This window comes from Mauremys mutica, chromosome 4, assembly GCF_020497125.1.
Source record: "Mauremys mutica isolate MM-2020 ecotype Southern chromosome 4, ASM2049712v1, whole genome shotgun sequence".
In the NCBI taxonomy this organism is placed as follows: Eukaryota; Metazoa; Chordata; order Testudines; family Geoemydidae; genus Mauremys; species Mauremys mutica.
The window spans coordinates 80,028,001-80,049,756 of NC_059075.1; the positions used below are offsets into that span (position 1 = coordinate 80,028,001).

The following is a 21,756-nucleotide window of genomic DNA, read 5'->3' on the forward strand; positions in this document are numbered from 1 at the left end:
GAGGTGAGCCCACTCCAGCCACCAGAGCAGATACACTGTGTTAAGGACTGAAGAGACCCTCTGCTGCCAGCTCTGCCTCTTTGGAGGAGAGGGGGTCGAAGAGAGTCCCTGCGGCCACTTCTGGGGAGGAAAAGGGCCCCATTACTGCAGTCCATGCCTCTCCAGAAAAGATGGGAGGGCACCCTGTGACTTCCATTCCAAGTTGGGGATGGGGCCACAAGGGACCCCCTTCGTCATGGTGTGCCTGGAACCCCCAATTGCCTTAATTCAGTCCCCAGGGCCTGCCTTTGTTAGTGGAGTGGAGGCAATGAGATTGCAATGTGATATGAGACAAGAAGGGAGGGTTAGAGATGTGAAGGACCTTGAAGGGGAGGACAGGAAATGTAAACTTAATAGGGTGTCAGGGAGAGCCAGTGGAAGGATTCAAAGAGCGAGGTGCTGTGGTAACAGGCAAGGAACATGATTTTAGCAGCTTCACTTTGCCTTTGAGCTTCAGTCCTGAAAAAGTACAGGAAGATTGTTCCTGATGGAAACTCCCTACACGACTCAGAAAAGCAATCATCTGAAAACAACAATACTTAGCACCTGAACAAACAGCACAGTGCAAACAGACTGTGGGACAGGGGAGTTTACTCCCTGTAGGGTCTGTTTAAAGCATCATTAAAAGAATTGAAGAACACGCAAATCAACATCACCAAAGATGTTATCACAGCCAATTTACACATTGAACAGCTATGCATGAAATTGCTGCAGCAATACCTTGGGGTTTTTTACCACACGTCCTCCCCACAGCAAGATTGCTATGGTACTGCAGCCCTCACCCACTCAGATGTCCTGCTCTCACACACACTGTTCTAAAGAGGGCAAACCCACAAGAGGTATCACTAAAAAACATGACCTTTTATTGGTTTGGCTTATAATATATTTGATCTTTTCAGTCGGGTGAAAGAGTGAATCCATGTGGATGCAGCATGCTGCGTAACTTTATCATGGATATTTGATCCTACCTGTCTTCTGTATCACATGCTTCCCAGAAGTTAGACCACACTGTACCTCTGCCTACAGAGCTAATAGCTAGAGCAATGAATAAGGAGTCAGGAATTCTGAATATTGTTCCTGGCTCAGACACTGATTTGTTGTGTGACCTTGTGCAAATCATATCACCACTTTATGCCTCAGTTACTCTTAGATATATGTAACAATACTTAGTGCTGCTTAAAGGTGCCTTCTGGCAAAAGGGAGCAGTGGTGTTCAAGTCCTGAGCGACATCTAAAAGGGTTGACTGTGTTTGTGCACGCAAAGAGTGTTATCCTGTTAGCTTGGCAAGTCAAAACTCTGGTACAAAATGTGATTCAAGAAACAAAATGTGATTCCACAGGGAAAAGTGTGGCTATATTACATCTGGTGAGAGAGCCTCTGAATCACAGATATTCAGGGGGAGGGAACATTCTGAGAAGTGGTAATGCTGAACAAGACCTAAAGTAGCTGGAGAGTGGACAGGGCATTAGACATGCTTCTAATGGGAGATGACAGAAAAAAGACCGATGCAATTTTGAGCTGCGTAAGTCACAGAGCCAGAGATAATGGTGCCTTTCTGTATAGCCCTGATGCAAACAGATCTGAAATACTGCATTCAATCCGAGGGACCCCCTTATCAGAAAGTGTAGGGTTGCTCATAGAACAGCAACAAAAAGTATCAAGGTTTTGGAAACTCTACCCTATGAGTAAAGACCTAAGTTCTAAATACTGTATGCCTAGGTGTGCTAGGGGGACAAGATAAGAGTCTACAACTATCTGAGGTGTAAAACACCAAGGAGAAAGGAGGACTATTTAGGGAGGCAGGAGGGGGTATAATTAGGAGTAATGGAATGTATAAGGGACTGAAATTAAGCAAAATAAAATTTAGGATGAGTACCATTCAAAGTGTTTGGCTATGAAATCTGTTGCACTGCAGAATAGTCACTCTGGAAGCCCTATTGCTTGGGACAATTAAAATGAAACTGAGCATAGCGCTAGAGTATCTGTGTCTAGGCACAATTCTGAATTGGCTGATGGTGTGTGTGGGCTAACTGATCTTACATTGAGGGATTTTCCATCTCTAACCCCTGTGGTTCTAAGTCTTTCTCCTCTTTAGGACACCATTTGGCATGTCTGAAGCAAACCTGTAAGAGAGAAGGCAAATAGACCAGCCCTCCGGGAGGGAAAAATCTAAAGAGAGAAAAGGACTAAAGAAGTGTTTGCGGACAATATTCTACAGTCACACCAGAAATCATAGTTAAAAAAACCCCAATGCAACACAGTGTCCTCATGCAGACTTTTGCTGGAAATGATACTGTAAAGCTCCTAAGAACATGGACAAACATTCACAGCCACAAATTGTTCATTCTTTCCACTCAGCATGCACATAAGATGATACATTTGCATGCTAGGATCTGTAAATCTGTGATTATTCATGGCATATATAAGCAAATAAAAAATGTGTTTCTTCTAAGCCAGTGGTTCCCAAACTTTAACAGCCTGTGAACTCCTTTCACTAGCACGTCAAGTCTCACGAACCCCCTCTTAAAAATGAATATTTCCAGGGATTTTCTCCTGTACCTGAGTATAAATTATAAAAGCAGTGATCTTGGAAATATAAAATGTGTTTTTATGACATGCTTATTACACACTATTTATTATTAATTATTTATCATTACAGTATTTTTATTACATTATGAAAACGACAACACTCTTCCAAGATCTCACTTTTCCAAGATCTCACTTAAAAGAGTTTCTCCTACACAAGCATTCAGTCCAGGCAAACAGCGCCTGTTACAAAAAAGCTTAAACTTGTTCTTCATAATAATTTTAAAAACAATACTAGTTGCCTATTTAATTTTAAAAACAGCAAAAAATATTCACCTCTGTTTCTTATAAGGAGTCTTGAAGTTTAAATCTCCTCAGTGTGATAGATATGCTTGCTTTGATCTGCTTAGCTCTTGGAAGTCTAGGGGGGCTCCGGGCTGCTGGCCCCATGCTGCCCAGGATCCCTAGGGACAGCTCTGTCCACCATTAGGGAATTTTTTCCCTGAGAACCCCCTGTAACATTCACAAACCCCAGATTGGGAATCATTGCTCTAAGCTTATAGAAACTTTTTAATTTTAAGAATAACTGAAATGTACTAACATCAAGAAATTGAACTGTGCATCAGCATTGGGTGAACCAGAATTAAATAGTGTTACAGTAGATGACAGCCTTAGAATGTTAACCCTAGTCCTTTAGTTAAAAAGGTCTTTTTTTGCCTTTGCCCTTGCGAACTGAAGCACGGTGTCAGAGAGACCCAAAGACTAGCCAATGGCATTTTCAAGTAATAAAATAGTGAGTGTCACTTACCAGCTTCACTGTCAGATTTGTACCACTGTCTATGAGGATCTTGTATCTGATGCTGAGAACAGGAAGCATATCCTTTGCAGTACTCCGAAGAGGATACTGAATCTAAAGAAGAAGATGATGCATCTGACACAACCGGTTGAAGGAATGGCAGCCACAAGGCATGAAGAGAGCTCTTGGATTCAGTGCAAGGATCCCCCTGTTTCTTCTCTTCATGTTTGTGCCGTTGTCACAGTATCACAGTTGGGCTCTCACTTCATTTCAGTTCGTCCTTATATCTCACTGACTGACTGGTGACGCACCGCCACTTAAATACCCACGAGGGCATGGCTGACAACGTTCTAGGAGGTTGGAGGAAAATGTAGTTCTCAGAAAATCTGGAAGTTTCCATGAGATTCTATAAAGGCCCAGACCATTCCTGGAGATTAGTGAAAAATGGATCCACATACAGAATACCTGAAACATTTTACTTCAAATATTCTATGTTCCCCTTTGTCGCTAACAATAAAAAGAGCACCCCAAGCCCAGTGCCCCCCAAGCCCAGCACCCCAGGCAGTCACCTGGGTCACCTGTCCCTAAATCCAACCCTGGACAGGAGCTGCTCCATGTAGACATGCTTCTTTCAAAGCTGGGTTGCCATAGCTCCACTCCACACCAGAACAAGAACACAGAGACTTGTACCTTGTTCTAAGTGTGACTGCGCCTAACAGGCCTTCTGTTCTCACTCTATGAGTGTCCCATCAAATACACACTCTCTCTTACCCCCATTGTCCCAAAAAGCTGGCATGTAGCATCCAAACTCTTCCCAGTACCTCTCCATCAGTGGCTGATAATTGTTTACAGTGGCTCATAAAGCACTTTTAGCCAGGCCAGGCCATAACACGATGATGTAAAGCAGAGGTTCTCAAACTTGGGGGTGGGCATGGAATGTATTCTGGCGAGGCCTGAGAAGCTTTAGGGGGAAAAAACAAACAAAAAAACCCCTTACTATGCACATTTTACCCATAGCAATGAATAACTAGCAAAGCTGATTCATCCGGACATATTAGGTCCTCAGATGGCGCTGTGCATTTTGACAGATTTCTGTTAAGCTTGCATAGTATTATACAAAGCCGTTGCCCTCTGTACATTAATCCCTTTGCTACGACACAGTGTGCACATTTAATTTGGAAGCACTGACCACAATTGCAGTTTTGCTTTTGCTCTTATTACAATGGATCGTTGGCTCTGCCTGAATCAATGCCTTACCATTTTTAATAGTTAGTGAGAGTTGCAGGTTGATTTTTCATTAACTGGTATATGAACTTGTATGGCAGGGGGGCATAAACTACAGACACAAAGAAGGGGGGTGCGATCAAATAAGGTTGAGAACCACTGAAAAAGTGCCGTCCCACCCTCTTTTCTTGTATCTTGCATATTTGGAAATGGTACTATGGAGTTCTTGGCCTTTTGCACTTTATTTTTTTCTTTTTAATTTTTTTTTCTTAATTTATCTTTTTAAGTAATTCAGGGCTGGTTAAAGGAGGCTCAAGAAAAGGCACTGTGCAGCCTTCCCCACTCTGTGCCTGCCACCGTGCCTCAACCTGACATAGAGGGATCACCTCTAAGAGCAAGAGGGTTGTTTAGGATGCAGCCAAGGTGATGCTGCTCCACAGAGACTGCCAAGTGCATACTGTAGTGGGGTGTTTTTTTGTGATGTAGACACTCATCAACTAGCAACTGTACTGAGGTCTGTTAACTCATTTCATGGATCAACTCTCAGACAGCAACAACTTTTGGTCACTACGTTTTGTCCGTTCCTTTTAAAACTATATGAACAAATCAAGTGGTTTTGGTTACAGTATGAGACATGTCTCCAGAGGAGTGGAACAAGTGACTCACTGGGAGCTGGATGACTCTGATTAGTGAATGAATGTCAAATCACACTGGGTGTTATACAGAGTTTTTTATAACAGCCCCATCATTTAGGAACAGCTCTTAAGATACCTTCCCTCACTCCATGCCTCACTGTGATTCATTTGCATTTCCCTTCACAGGTCTGCACAGGCCTTTCTGACCATGCAACAGCTGCTATGCTTTTGTGTGTGAAATGCAGGGGCGGCTCCAGGCCCCAGCATGCCAAGCGCGTGCTTGGGGTGGCATGCCGCGGGGGGGCGCTCTGCCGGTCGCCGGGAGGGCGGCAGGCGACTCCGGTGGACCTCCCGCAGGCGTGCCTGTGGAGGGTCCGCTGGTCCTGCGGCTCCGGTGGACCTCCCGCAGGCGTTCCTGCGGGCGGTCCACCAAAGCCGCAGAACCTGCGGACCGCGGGACCAGCGGACCCTCCGCAGGCATGCCTGCGGGAGGTCCACCGGAGCTGCCTGCCGCCCTCCCGACGACCAGCAGAGCGCCCCCCCGTGGCATGCTGCCGTGCTTGGGGTGGCGAAATGTCTAGAGCTGCCCCTGGTGAAATGAATCTCTGTGTTCCTGAAATGCAAGCATATTGAAAATAGTTATTTTGTCACTGGGGGTAGATCGCCACATCTGGAACCCAAGGCTTCTTCATTAAAAAGTCTAACAGAAACCATTGGTCTTTGTTTAATGCTATTTTCAGGGCCTGTTGAGGCTGGCAAGGTGGTGAGGATGCAGTTCACAGGCATGGTCGCTTCCTGAGCTGAGCAGCATGAAAACTTTGGTTTAGTCAGAGACAATAACAAATAGTGTGTCATATTGGAAATGTTCATAGTGCCTCTGACGGATTTATGTTCAGCGAGGAATGGGAGACAGCCATGAGCCTATCTGGGCTTCACACCACCAGCAGGATGACTAATAGACACTAATTTCCCACTCTGAGCAAGTTTCCCATTTTGTTGTCTTCTTGCACAAGCAGCACAGCTGGCATCCCACCTTGACAAATTAGCCTCGCCTCGCAGAAATGATTAGGTGTTCTTTACCAGGAGGAAGCACAATAAAATGTAACCAGCTATCTGAAATTACCAGCCCTGCACTGGGATAAAACATCCACTAAGTACATCAGAAGCACAACTCCTGCTCCTTAGCTTAGGCCCTGTCTAAATTATGGTTGCTAACACCAGGTCAACTGCAATAGATTTAGCAGCATAGCAATTCCTGCAGACTAGCTGGCAGGTGCCATTACTCTTTTCTGTCTAGTCACTTACATGCTAATATGCACATGCAGAACTTAGCACTGTGACTCAGGCACTCACATCTGTAAAACAGGCCCAAAGGGGATCTGTGATTGCTACAGACATCCATAGTTACTGTACTTTTTGAAACTAAAAAGGAATCATAGTTGTACTTTCCCTAGTCTGCTCTTCAGTGGTTTTCAGAACTCTCAACTCTTCCTCACCAGGGAGTGGCTAGGATGAGAGAGAGGGAAACCTCAGCTGCTTAAGGCTTGTCTAAATGGGGAAACTGACCAGCAGAACTATAGCATTAATATTATACCACTATAGCTACGTCAGTACAACTCCCGCACGTGCACACGTGAGAGTTTTTTTCAGTATAACTCATGTCACATTGGAAACAGTTTAAGATGTACCAAAAAAGTAACTTTAATTCCAGAATAGAATGTCCACATAGGGAATTATATAGTCGTACCACTACAGTGGTATAATTACACCGGTACAGTTCTGCTGGGCAATTTCCTCATGTAGAGAAACCTTTTCTTGCAGAAGGGTTGAGAAAATAATCCACAGCATCCTGAAGGAATGGATCCTAGGAGCTTGAAGCCAAAGACATTCAGTATAATACACAACATGTTTTAAATTAAAGACCATATAATGATACCTAAGCACAAAGGGGACAAAGTTAAGGTAAGGTGAGAGTTCATTCTCAGCTAAGTGTTTCCTCATTACTGTTGCATTAGCATAGGGTATTTTTGGTTGGATTTTGTGTTTGTTTGTTTCATGGAATTTCTTTGGTTTAGAGCAAAATGGAGAAGGAGGGAGGGAAATAATACTCAAAGAAACCACAAGATTAAAGTGGGTTGGGGAAGGAGGAGCTACAGTGTGTGTGTGTGTGTGTATATATACACACATGGGGATTGGGAGGGTCTGAGGCGTTCGAACGTACATATGTGTGAGACACCCTTGCACCATATCCCCTTTATTTAAAAATCTTTACAAGCAACTGAAAAATCCTTACAAGCAACTGAAAGCCCAGCACTTCCATCTCAGCCACTATGCTTATTATTATTAAATATGTATCGTATGAGAGTGGTCACAGCGGAACTGAGATCACAGTGCAAACATAGAAAAGAGAAAACCCTTGCCCTGAAGGGCTTTCAGTCTAAAGATGCAACCAGACCAAGGGTAGAAGAAGAGGCTAAAACATACAAAAGATGAATATGGTGAGGAATTAGCACAGCTTTAGTTAGCTACATGTATTGGATTTTTTATAAAGGGAAAGAGGTAGGGATGATGGATTGTAGGAAAAAGGGAAAGAGGAACAGGCAGCACTGTCACTTCCCTACCTGTTATCAGTAGGCTGGGTTTTATAGGCACCATGGCAAAATAGACTCTTAAGGAGAGATTAATTGCTATTGAATTGTATGTGCTTTCTGAGCTGTGTATGTACAAGGGCTGGCCACATCAGCACATTCTACTTACTGTGCAGGCCAGGTGAAATATTTTCAGACATCTCCCCCTGTTATTTCTCCACTCTTGTTTTTTAAAACTTTGCAAAGTGCAGACACCTTGCTAAGGGAAACTGCCATTCACAGGTTGGCATTGCAAAGCTCAGCCAATTTGGAGTTATCTGCATGGTGTCTAAAAGAGAGTCAGATTTTTTTTTCTTTTCCTTTTGTAAATGGGGGAGAAGGGGAAAGTGCCTGGTCCCAAGCTAGTATAAATCGGTGCAGCTCCATTTACATCACTGAGCACAGAAGCCAATGGAGCTACACTGATTTATACCAGCTCAGGATCTGGTCCACCGTGTCTCTCCCCTGTACCCCATACTCACACTTGTATCTCAAAAACAATCAAAAGGATCATCTTCAAACTTTTCTTTCACACACACTAACACAAATCGCAGAGGCAAGCATGGCAAATTCCAACCCCAAAGGAGACTCTTTGAGAAAGGCAGGAGCAAGTGAAAATGGGACTTTGAACAAAAACAAACAAAATTTCAAGTTAACCACAGCTTTTTCTACTGGTGAAAGTGCCTATATATAGTTGTTCAGACCAGGAATGAAATTCTAGAATATACATATAATTGTGTTCTTGCCTGAGCCTGGCAACAAGCAGGAAGAGGGCAGAGGGAACTCAGATTATCAGATGATCCTAGGAAGAGGAGGAAGGTCATAGCTACTGCTGCATTTATTACCACTACAATGAGCTGCCATTGTTTACTGTATACAGGAGGACTGGCATGCAAGGAGATGCTCAGTCTGGATAAATAAACAGAAAAGGCCAGGGTCCAAGTCTGAATGAACAATAGCCCCGGGGAGAATGCAAGCCACCTCTTTGACTGGACTTCCCTCCAGGAAACCCAAGTCGTAATAAAGTCCTTCTGTATCCTGTTCCCTAGTCTAGGGCATTGACTCAGTTCCAGCTTATCATACAGATCATATTTCCAGAAGTGGCTGAATACAGACCGTATACATTGAAGAAAGCCCTAGCAAATGTTCAGGAGAGAACTATCCAACACTGGCAAGGAGCAGAGCTGGCCTTAGTAGTTTTGGGAGGACCTGTGAAACAATTTTTCTCCACCTCCATTCCCCTCAAACATAACTGACTCCTTTCTTTTATCCTCTGATTGCCCCCAAAGTCCAGCCTGAAGAATTTGCTCCTCTGGCTCCTGTGGCAAGAGAAGCAGAGCAGGGGCTGCTTGTTTTGGAGTCTATTTCTATTAGCCAAGATTTGGGAAGTGTTTTGCAAGGGACTGTGTCCAAATAGGTGGAAATCTACTGCCTCATCTACAGTAGGGTTGTATATATATTTTGGTAAATTTAGGATTTATAATGCTTTCCATTACCTTTAATAACCTTTCTGTGAGGTAGGGATTACAGTCACCATTGTATTGGTGGGCAAACAAAGGCAGAAAGGTTAAGGTCTTTGCTTTACAAGATGTCCTCTGATTTTTAGTGCCCTTAGATTTTGGATGCCCAATCTGAGATGCTTGGGTCTGATTGTCAGAATGCTTGCAGTTCCTGCTGACTGCAAACTAGATTTCTGGGTGTGCAGTGGTTCTGAAAATGAGGCACATGTTGGACATTCAAAAACGGAGGTACTCACTTTTTAAAAATGTGCTTTAAGTGAGTTGACCAAGAGGACTGGGAGAGTCAATGTCCAAGCCAGGGTCAGAACTAGGGTGGTCAACACTCCCAGAGGCTACGGAAGCCAAACTGGGAGATTTTAGGCGCTAAAAGTCAGGTGGCGCAGCGGGGCTAAGGCAGGCTCCTTGCCTGCCCTGGCTCCACGCCGCTCCCAGAAGCAGCCAGGATGTCCCTATGGCCTGGGTGGGGCTAGGGGTTCTCCACAAGCTGCCTCCACCCTGAGCACCGACTCCACAGCTCCCATTGGCCAGGAACTGTGGCCAATGGGAACTCCAGGGGTTGTGCCTGTGGGCAGCAGCAGAATACAAAGACCCCTTGGCCTTCCCGCCTAGGAGCTGCTGCCAGTGAGATGTACCAGTTGCTTTCAGAAGCAGCCCTAGGTAAGTACTGCCCGGCCGGAGCCTGCACCCCTCACCCCAACCCACTGCCCCAGCCCAGAGCCTGCACCCCACACTCAAACTCCCTCTTAGAACCCGCACACCACACCCCTTCCTGCCAGGGCTGGATTAACTCTCCTGTGGGCCCGGGGCTATTGGATTTTGTGGGGCCCATGGAGTTTTGGAGTGGAGGAATGGGTTCAGGGCTGGGGCAGGGAATTGGGATGTGGGAGGGGTTGCAGCACCAGCTGGGGGGGTGGGCTCTGGGGTGGGGCCAGGTGGTTGGGGTACAGCAGGAGGTTCAGGGGGTGGGCTCTGGGAGGGAGTTTGGGTGCTGGAGGGGGCTCCGGGCTGAGGTACGGGGTTGGGGTGCAGGAGAGGATGCAGGGGTGCAGGCTCCGTCCGAGAGGCACTTACCTTGGGCGGCTCCTGGTCAGCAGCGTAGCAGAGCTAAGGCAGGATCCCTGCCTGGCCTGGCTTTGTGCTGCTCTGCTCCATGAGGAGGCTGGCATATCCGGCCCCTAGGCAGAGGGGCCAGGCTGCTCTGTGCAGTGCACACTGCCCGTGCCCGCAGGTGCTGCCCCCGCAGCTCCCATTGGCTGCAGTATCCGGCCAATGGGAGCTGCGGAGATGGTGCTGGGAGCAAGGGCAGCGTGCCGAGATTCCCTGAACACCCCTCGCCTAGGGGCCGCAGGGGCACATCGTCAAGCCGGCGCTCATGGCTCCAGCCCCAGGGGAGGCACCGAGGCTCAGGGACTGGTGTCTGGCCTGCGGTGTGGAGACTTGCCGTGGGCTGGATGAAAAGAAGCAACGGGCTGCATCCGGCCTGTGGGGCCCCCCTTAGCCCAACACCCTGGGCTGCAGCCCCTAAAGCCCCTGCATTAATCTGGCCCTGCCTCCTGCACACCAACCCCGTGCCCCCAGCCTGGTGAAAGTGAGTGAGGGTCGGGAAGAACAAGCAACCGAGGGAGGGGGGATGGAGTGAGCAGGGGGTAAGGCCTCAGAGAAGGGGCAGGGCAATGGTGTTTGGGTTTGTGCAATTAGACAGTTGGCAACCCTACCAGAACATAGGAATCCCTTGTTCTCAGTCCCATGTCTAGTCCACTAGCACATGCTGCAGCTGCCTTGGAAATCAGGATGGATGGAAGTTCTGTATGCCTTCATATCTTGCCCATATGCTGCTGTAAAAGAAACACATATAAGCATATTTATATCGGAAACTATTTAGTTCACCATGTTTATTATTTTATATGGGGACATGCATATTTGAAATCTGTCTCTTTCAAGAAATAAGATGTACGTACAGTCTTATGGCAAAAAGTAGTGGCTATATTCTCACCTCCCTTAGTAGAAGTTGGAAATACACTATCCTTATTTTTACATTTCCTGTTCCAGGAAGGAAAGACTTTTTTAAATTATAGACTTTGCCTTCCAAAGTTGAATGAAACCAGAATTTCTGCTGATCCTTAAAGAATTATCTGAACTTCTACTTCGGGGGGAAAAAGTGTCCTTGCGTCACTTGGAAAAAATGCAGCATATTTCTCTATGATTCACTAACACATCATTTTCTCCATACACTGTTAATGTAACCTGTTAATATAAACAAAGACCTTCCATTGACCAGCATGTCAAATGCTTATTTGTTCCTGTTGAAGTGCCATACAGGGAAAATATTAAAGACAAAGTCCAGGTTTTCAAAGGTATTTAGGCTCCTAACTTTCATTTAAATCAATGGAGGTAGGCACCTACAGGGCCGGCTCCAGGGGGTTTGCCGCCCCAAGCAGCCAAAAAAAAAAAAAAAAAAGGCCGCGATCGCAATCTGCGGCAATTCAGCGGGAGGTCCTTCGCTCCGAGCGGGAGCGAGGGACCCTCCACCGAATTGCCACGAATACTTGAAAGTGCCGCCCCGCTCTGGAGTGGCCGCCCCAAGCATCTGCTTGATAAGCTGGTGCCTGGAGCCAGCCCTGAGCACCCAAATACCTTTGAAGATCTGGGTCAATCTCACCAGTGTCTTCCTCACTGTAGCCATTATTTCTCTCTAGGGGACTTCCTCCCCGCCCCCTTCAAATTATTTTTTAAGTAGGGGTTTTGAAATCATCTGTTTCTCAATGAAATGTTACAAGCAGGGTCTTAACTGCTTAAAGGTCCTATGACATCTGTGGTACAAATAGGGATATAAGTGCTGACATAATTTCAATTTAGATTGATATGTTCTAAATTCTTCTTAGACAAGGGATTCTTCTTTGCTTCTTATCCTGAACTATTATATAGTAACTCTGTGCGCTGTTAATCACCTGATATGTTCCACTTTAGAAGTGGCTACATTTCAGTGATGGGTGAAGTGTTTGTTCTATAAGTATATGTTATTAAATGTTTGGGGATCCCACATGATAAAAGGTATTTTAGTAATAGGTTTTCCGCACTGATATCACTTTAAATTGGCCATGGGTTTAGAGCAGTACTGTGTCACACATCTGGGGTGCTGTATTATGATGATTTAAATAAAAATCACAACTTGCCTTTGAGGTAAAGTATTATCCCCATTTTATAGAGGGGGAAACTGAGGCAACAAAGATACCTGCCTGCTTTTCAGAGTTTGATAGGAGCTGCATGTACTCAACTACTCTTAAAAATCAGGCAATAAGTGATTTGTTCAAGATCAAACTGTGGCAATACAAGTATTAGAATTCTGGAGCTTCTGACAGTCAGTCCCAGGCTCAACCCACTGCTAGATGATACTACTTCCCTATATATTAGAACCACAAACAGGGCTGGCTCTAGGTTTTTTGCCGCCCCAAGCAAAAATTTTTTTGGCTGCCCTCCACCCCAGCCCTGGGCTCTCACACCCTCCCACCAGTGCCCTCCCTGACCTGCACCCCCTGTCACCCTAGCCCTGGGCTCTCCCACCCCCCCCACACCCCCTGCTGCCCCAGCCCTGGGCTCCCCTGCACCAGTGCTGACTCCGCCCACTCCCCCCTCGCCTCAAGCTGGTCCAGCGCTGGCAGGATCAGGGTAAGCAGCAGGGCTCTCGGGCCACACCTCAGCCCAGGGTCCCTCCAGCCAGGGCTCCCACCTCCGGGACCAGCTGGGACCCAGGAGGGCAGAGGCAGGGGACCTCCCCGGCAGGGGGCTGAGGAGCCAGGGCAGGGTAGCCCCCGAGGAAGCAGAGCCCCAAAGAGCGGGACATGAGCCCCACACGGCAGCACCCCGCCCTCCATGGCTCTGCTGCTGCTGCTGCTTCTATCCGCCCTGCCACAGACCCTGGGCGGCTCGGGCCACTTCGCCCAGCCCCAGCTGTGGTGCTGGGGGCAGCTGCCCTGCGGCACCTGCAGGAGTCTCCGTGTGCCCCCCGGGGTAACCCCCAGCCTGAGTGTCCCCCACTCGGAGCCTGCCTGGCCCAGCCACAAGGTGCAGGCGCTGCTCCCCTGCGGCGTGAACCGCAGCGGCCCCAGGGCGGCCCCCGCGCACGACGCGCTGCTGCTGCCAGGGCCCACTCTAGGCTTTTGCCGCCCGAAGCAAAAAAAAAAAACCACAATGGAATGCTGCCCCTGAAAATGTGCCGCCCCAGGCACATGCTTGGTTTGCTGGTGCCTAGAACTGGCCCTGACCACAAAGCCATCAAGTGTAGATAGATGATGAACACATGTATATCTGGGATCCCAACAACCTTGGTCTGCAGTTGACAAAGACTTAGGGTTTCTGTCATTAGGCATTTCTCCTGCAGGACAAAGTACTTGCACCTAAATGCCTATCTGATGCAGGCTGTGTCCAAAGATACCGAAATAAATTCTGCCCACTGTAGTCAGTGACACAGAACTGATTTAACACAACAAATCTAGGTTCTTATTCATTTGAGGGTGAATGTTACGTTGTTGGATCTTGGGAAATACAATAAAGCCCACGCTGCAACACTGTGATGTTTGTATCACGGTATGATGAAGTTACATCATAGCATTACATCACCTCATACTAACTCAACATCACCACATGAAGATGAAGGCTGGGATGCTCCTTCACAGCACTGCATCAAGAGACACAGGATACATTTGAGACTCCTGTAAGACAGACTGAAGATAATAAGGATTGTCCTGGATGCTTTGGAATGAAGATGGGGGATGGCTCTATCCAACCTAGGAGATTCTAGCACAGTTGCAATACCCATTTCAGAGGCAGATGATTTTTATCAGGGGAATGGGAGATATGTGGGGGAGTATGGAGAGTAAACAACAACTGTAATTTTGGGGGTGTGGAGACAAATTCTGGGTCTAACAATGCCATTTGTAAGGCTGTGCCATTCCTCAGTACCCCTTCAGTTCAAGCCCTGGTACCATGATTCCTATGGTAAGCATGATTCCTATTGCTGAATGAGGATTTGTTCCTGCAGTCAATGTACAATATTCCCATTGTGAGATCTAGGGATGACAGCAACTTGTTTGACTGATGTACCAGACAGCCAGAGAAAAAAACAACTAACACACCAGTACTAGGTGCTTTCCTTGGCATGGCAAAGGATCAGACTGATAGATCAAGATATGGATGCATTCCCGAGGCACCTCCATTAAATGCTGAATCTCCCAAAAGACACTTTTTTGTCATGTGTTTGTTTCTGCAGAGTAAGTCTGACTGTAAACAATGGTGCCTGCAGATGTATGGACAGTGTGCACAGTGCGTATTATTGGCAGGGGCACCAATTGGGGGGCGGGGCCACCCAGATTGGGGGCAAAAGAGGCAGTTTGGCATGGGTCCCCTGTTTGAGAGGGCTCCAAACCAAGTGATATTGCGACCCAGTTCACCAGCTCACAACGTCACTCACTGAAATTTGGCCCAGTGGCCCCTCTCTCATGCGACTCCAAGCACCAGGGTGCAATTCCCGGAGCAGGGAGCAAGGCCCAGCCCCTCAGGACAAGAGCCAAACTGCTACTGTGGGGTGAGTGTGGTGCAGTTGTGTGTACCATGAGGAAAATTTCAGAGAATGCCCCGACTGCAAATGCCCACAAGCCATAAACTATTCTGAGGGCAACCTGGCATGTGATCATTTGAACTCATCCAACCCCAAGTGATCAATGACACAGCTAATTTAATCTAAGAACTCTGGATATTTAATAATTTAAGGGTGAGTGTTATGCCTTTGAAAGTGAGATACTGATGGTACTGAACAGAGCAACAAACCCTGCTGCTGACAGTGCTCCCTGTTATGTCAGTCCTGGGCTCCAGGCTCCTCTACCACTGTATTTCACTCCTCACCTGCAGGAGCATCCACTTCTATTAGAGCTCTGCCACCCCCCACCCCACCCATTACTCCACATCCCATTCCTCAGCCTCAATATGTGCAGCTATTACAGTTTGGGGCTCCACACAGCTCAGAAGATGCACCTCGGTCTTCACTTATAGCCTCCCTGGCTATCCCCATTCTATTCTGCACCTGAGTCAAGATTTCTAGTTGTGCTGCTCAACATGGGGGAGTAGTAAAAGGGACAACTGAGGCTACCAAGCACTAGCCTGTAATGAAACATTTAATTCCCAGCCTAAGCCAGGTATAAACCTGTTTACTGAAAGCATGGTCTTGAGTTTAAAGCGGAGGCCTCGGAGACAGAAGACCTCAGTATTATTCCCAGCTCTGCCACCAACTTGCTGTGTGACTTTGGGAAAGTCACATAATTTCAAACTGTACCTCAGTTTCCCCGTCTGCCTAATAATGCCCATCCCATGGGAGTGTTCCGAGGGCTAATGCACATTCTAAAGCCCTTATCTTGTCATGCTGGACTCGGACCTTTCCAAAGCAGAGAGCACTGAGTGGCTGACACATCAGGACAACTACCCTGCTATTTTTGCTGTTTATGGGACATTCCGTTTCAGTATTTCCTGCAGAAAAGCATTCACTGTAAAAAACCCTAATCTAATGTGCCTGCTTAATGTACTGCTTATGCATGCAAAACTTTTGCCAAAGACATCTAATATCAGGGCCACAATGTGTTCAGAATAAACTCATTACATTTACATCTAAATCACTGTTTAGGGAATGAGGACCATGATGGATAATGAATTCATGCACGGTGGTTATGGGTACCTCTTCTGGAGAAAACAGTGTGGTATTAATTTTTTGTTAAATATGCTTCATTTTACTATGTAATGGACTATGCAGGTTGGGGATGAAGAGTCCATCCATGCATCTTGTGTTGTCCTCTTGAACACTTCCTTTAAGAGAGAGAGAATTATTTCACTTAATATCATATTTCATACTTGTTCTGTTGGTCGAAGGCCAGCAGAGACTTAGATAGATTCAATCTGTTTGGTGCTTAATGTTTCAAACAAACGTGGACTGAAGTCTTAATAGAGTTAATTAGTGGTCAATGTTCTGAAGTGAAGAGAAATGTGCAAATAAAAATCTCTTTACTCTTTCACACTGGACTGAACAGGCTCTTGATCCAGGGCTGGTGCCAGCTGTAGAAACTCCATGCTGCAACAGTTTAGAATACACTGTGATCTATGCAAGAGCAAAGTCCAGCTGAGACCAGCTAAGTTCATGTTGATTCAGGTCATGTCTACCCTATGGGCACAGCTGTCTTCCTCTATAGATGGAATGTTTTTTTCCATTAATGTAAGTAATCCATATTCCTGAGTGATAGTAACTAGGTCGATGAAAGAATTCCTCCATCAATCTAGTGATGTCTACACTGTGGGGGTAGATTGGCTTAACTACTTTGGTTTGGGATGTGAATTTTTCACACCCTAAGTGACATAGCTAAGTCAATCTAAATTTTAAGTGTAAACCAGGCCTCGGCTAACGGAGAAGATTTCACTTGAGCTCCCCTGTCTCCTGATTAGTTATATATTATATACATAGTGGGCCTGGCCATGGGAGGTGCAGTACCAATTCCCAAGATACCCCAGGAAAACCTGAGTAGAGGAATTACCATAGTGGATCAAACTAGTGGCCCATGCAGTCCAGCACTCTGTCTCGGACAGCATCCAGTACCAAATGCTTTAGAGGAAGGTGTAAGAAACTACAGAAGGTAGTTACGGAATAACCTGCTCACAAGAAAAGTTTCTAATCCCCATTGTTTAGGGGTTGGTCTATGGCCAATCGAGTTTCATCATGTATGACCAATGAAGTTCAAAGAGAAAACATGAGATAAATAATGAAAAGTTAATTAGATTTTAAAGGACTCTCTGATAATAATCTGTAAGACTGTTAGTAATGCAAGGAAGGAATTTATTTTTACGATACTTTGTTTTTATCTTGACATTTTCCTTTACAATGGCATGCTAATTTAAGCCAGTAGTCGTGATGGGGTAAAGTTCAGCGGGAGAACGTGATAGAGCACAGATCCCTTTTATTCCAGGTTCTGAGCCTTTCAAAGTCCTGTTCTTCTTCTGATTTAAGGAGTTGTTGTGGAAACTTTCCAAATGTACAGGGTGTGCCTGGCTTTTCATATCTATTCACATCTTTTTGTGTGTATTTCAATTAAACCAAAACAATTGGGGAAAGAAATCACTTTTGTTTAATTTCTGCTGTGATTAAATGCCTGACCCAGCATCACAGAAGTTAATGGAATCCATCATTACTGAATGTAGTTGATATTTTTGGGAAAATCTCTAGTTTTTGCATTAACTGGAATAAAACACAAGCCATGGGTATATCCCAAAGACCAGATTCTTCTCAATTTCAGAATTTTCCATTTCAAATAGGCAAGGAAATAACTTATGTAGGTGTTAACATTTGTCCTATCTTTCCAAAATTGTTTCTATGAACATGGACTATCTATTAAAAGAAATTTCCAAAGATGTAGAGGAGTGGTGTCTCCTCCTTCTGTCCTTATTGGGGAGAACAGAAATAGCCAAAATGAATATCTGCCCACTCAAGAATAACTTGTATCATTAGCCTATTGCCTTTCAAGGTCTCTCCCTTGCTCTTTGTTCAAATAAGCAGGTTTATCATTTAATTTATATGGGATAAAAAAAACAGCCTCTCTTGTCACACAAGACCCTTAAAAAATCCTGGCAACTGGAGGTATGGGGTCACCAGATATGTATCTATATTATCTAGCATTCCAAATGCATCCTATTATAAGGTGGTTCCCCTCCAGTAGCTCTGTATATACACCAGCCTGGTTTTGAGATTGAAAAAAGCTTAGCTACGCCATTTGGTTCCCTTCTTTCTTTTATATACCTTAAGGGGTTACCCACATCCTTAAGGGAAAATCCAATCCAATCTTTGTATCTACATGGGGCTCCCTGCAACGTTAAGCCTGTTACAGCATCCAATCTTACTAATTTTCTTCTCGTTCCACTGTGGGGTAACCCGTGCGTCATGGTCAAGGCTAACTCCATGCTTAAAACAATTTGGATAGGAAAAGGGTTAACAAAAATTAAAGATATATTATAAGATGGTAGACTGGTCTCCTTCAGTTACATGTGTAAGAAATATCAGCTACTGCTGTCTCACAGTTCCTTCTTTCAGAGGCTATGTTCAAGGATTCATGCAAGGATGGAGACAACTGCTCTGTTTCTACTTTCTCTCCTCTAAAAAAACATGAAATCAAAAGTCACTTTGTAGGAATTGTGCGTAGGTGGCTTAATGCTTTGCATTATCCTCTCAACCTCTGTCTCAAAGAAAAATGGGGAAAAGAACTTAGCCTTATTATTACAACAGAAACCTGGGAGGATACCTGGCTTAATATTAAAGAGAGACTTATTCTTCCAGATTCTACTGGACTCCCCAACATTTGTTTGAGGCTAGATTGACAACATAGTGGTGGAGATGCAAACAACCACATGCCAACTTCCACACATCCTCTATACCTGTCTAAAAATGCATGTGTTCAGGAACACCATATTCAGTGCTCTCTCAAAAGTGTTGTTATTTTTCTTTCTCCAAACTTTTACCGGTGCTGGATGAGCTGGTATTACCAGTTAACACTGAGAAATGGATTGCAGTAACTATTTTAGTATCCAGAAGAGTTATTTTGAGAAAATGGAACTCTGCCGTTCCTCCCTCATAAACAGACTGGCACAGTGAGCTCTTTACTGCTGCATTCATGGAAAAAATGACTCTGTCTAATAGAAATGCTTGGGGGGAAAATGAGGGTGTCTGCTCACACATGTAACTATTGCATACTTTTGCAGTTTAGTATATAATAGTCCCTGATACTCAGAGGTTACATTCTCACTTATTTATCTATTTAGTCACTTAAATAATCGATGCCCTGCATGACCTCTGTGGGTTCAGAATTTTTTGTTTGGTTATGTTTTGTTTTTGTTTTTCCAGGTTTTATAAATAATGAGCATTGAATTTTGTAATGTATATGGTGTTTCCATCTTGTGTGTGTATTTACATATGTTTTGTTTTATGTGTTTATATTTTATATAAAGTCAATAAAAATAAAAGTTTTTAAAAAAGAAGTTAATGGAAGCTTTACCATTTACTTTTTGTATCACTATAGCGTCTAGGAGCCCCAGTCACAGACCAGAACTTCACTGTGCTAATCACTATACAAACCCAGAGCAAAAAGACAGTCGTTGCCCCAAAGAAGTGTAAGATTTAGCCTTAAGTAATAATAATTGTAAATCATTAAAAAATAGCAGCAGCAACAACAAGGGATTGGATGACGCAAGGAGTTGATTGTTAATGGGATATGGATCATTTCACCTCAGCATTCAGATTACCTGTTTAAATCTAGGTTAGGTCAGTGGCAACGGAGAGATTTTATGTTGGCTGTTTGGGGACCAATGCAAAGTGAGCAGGTGGTACTCTGTGTTCTGATCTCCAGTCACAAAACCATTGCAATGTCAGGTGTTAACTTACTGCCTTGGGGGCACTCTGAGAGGGGAAGTCAAGGATAAAATGAACTCAGACACTGAATTACCTACTCTCCCCTAGTGGTCCCTCCAAGTTAGGACTGCAGCACATTTGTTTAAGTGGGGGGGAAGCTTGCACTGCTATTGCTCTTGATAGCACCTTTCACCAGAGCTACATTTATTACAAAAACAAACAAAACTAGATGAAATGACTGAAAACTGGCCCAGCACCACCCCAATTCAATATGTGCTCTGCACTGCCGGATGAATTTACCAGCTATAGATTTAAATTTTTTATTAAAGTTAATGTTTAAAATTAAATATACACAAGTTAAGAGGGAAGGTACTGTACATCTGGGGTCCAGCTTGAGTTATGAGGGATTACAGGTATCAGTTACAAGCATCACGAGATACATACATATCACATAACCAGCATAGACCCAGATTGGGGTGCAGGGTTTTTTAAAGCGTCAGTGGATAAGTGGTCTTGGATACACCACCCATGGACTGTATAAAGAGTCCAAGTCAGTATCAGTGTCGTGAATAAATACCTGGGTGGGGTGCGTCCCTTGGTTCGTCAGGGAAGGAAGTGGGTTATTTCCCTGGTCGGTGGTCTTGATTACTCAACGTAGTATTGACTGTGTCCTGTGATGTGTTCCGTATAGATGTCTCTGGACCACCATGAGCTGTCTCATGAGCTTGGCGTAGCATCACCCGATTCCACATGGTCTCAGAGCCCAGGGCTCCCACGATCAGGTTGTGTATCTGAATCTCGTAGCCCTGGGCTCTCAGGGTGTCGGCCAGTGGGGTGTACTTCAACGCCTTCCGTGCTCGGGCCTCCTGGAAGGCCAGTGACCAGTTTTCAAATGGCACCGTGCTTTAGGGAACATCATGCAGTTCATTCTCTGGCTCTTGTTTATCTGCATGGATCATTTCCCATTACTTGGGAAGAACCAGTGTATAAATAGACTTTTGTTGTGAGGCCCAGTGACACCTGGTGGTTAAAGAAAGAGGCGCAGAGGATAATAAATAATGGGAGTCAGTGGGTTGGGAGAGACGAAAGGCAACAGAATCAGCAGACTAATAATGGGTTTTCAAAATGCCTATAGGCACATATATCCAGTGGCTGGAGGTGAATGCAAAAGGTTGTGGCATGGCAAGCCTTTGTAATGAAAACTGAACATTTAATTGCTGGATGTACTAGTGCAATGTCTCTAAAACCAGTTTATTGTCATAGAATTCACTATACTCCTCACAGACTCTTGCTGTTTCACTCAATTCTTACACTGAAGGTTGTAATCCATGGCTCTGGGGAGATTAGAATGTCCCTTTGGCTCCATCTACATGGGGAAACTGACCACTTGCCAACAATGGGTTCCAGAATGGGCTTTCCTCAACTGGCCTTGATAACAAATTAACATAGTATAGATTGGAAAAGGAACCATTTCCCATACCATTGCAAAAGGTATGATTGAGACTTACTGTTAAACTTTTGAATACTGATCACAGAGGACCTATGGCTGACAGTCATTGTTAACATAAGAACTCAGTCATTTCCAAGTACAAATAACCTAAATTACTGCATGTCAGGATCTGACTAAGTGATCACAGTGGTCTTTGCTGGCCTTAAAATCTCCAAATATAGTAACATCATCTGAGAGACAGACCAATGCTGAGTTTTTTCAACATCTCTGAGCCATGGAACTTTCTAACTTAGGCCATGTCTACACTACAGTGGCACAGCTATGACACTGCAGCGGTGTCACTGTAGCACCATAGTGTAGATGTCCTACTTTGACAGAAGGGGATTTTCCGTCAATGTAGTTAGTCCATCTAATAGATGGGTTGGCAGAAGAATTCTTCTGTTGACCTAGCTGCACCTACACCAGAGGTTAGGTCGACCTAACTATAATGCTCAGATTGTGAAATTTTTCACA

At 45.0% G+C, this 21,756-nt stretch overlaps 1 protein-coding gene across 1 annotated transcript in view; it reads right to left on the minus strand.

Moving 5' to 3' along the window:
* Window positions 1-3,394, minus strand: part of PRR5L (proline rich 5 like) — an 81,603-nt gene extending 78,209 nt beyond the window's left edge. The window contains exon 1 of the mRNA XM_045013819.1: window positions 3,374-3,394. The gene's annotated coding sequence lies outside the window, so the exon portion shown is untranslated. The remainder of the gene's footprint in view (window positions 1-3,373) is intronic.
* Window positions 3,395-21,756: the final 18,362 nt, after the last annotated feature.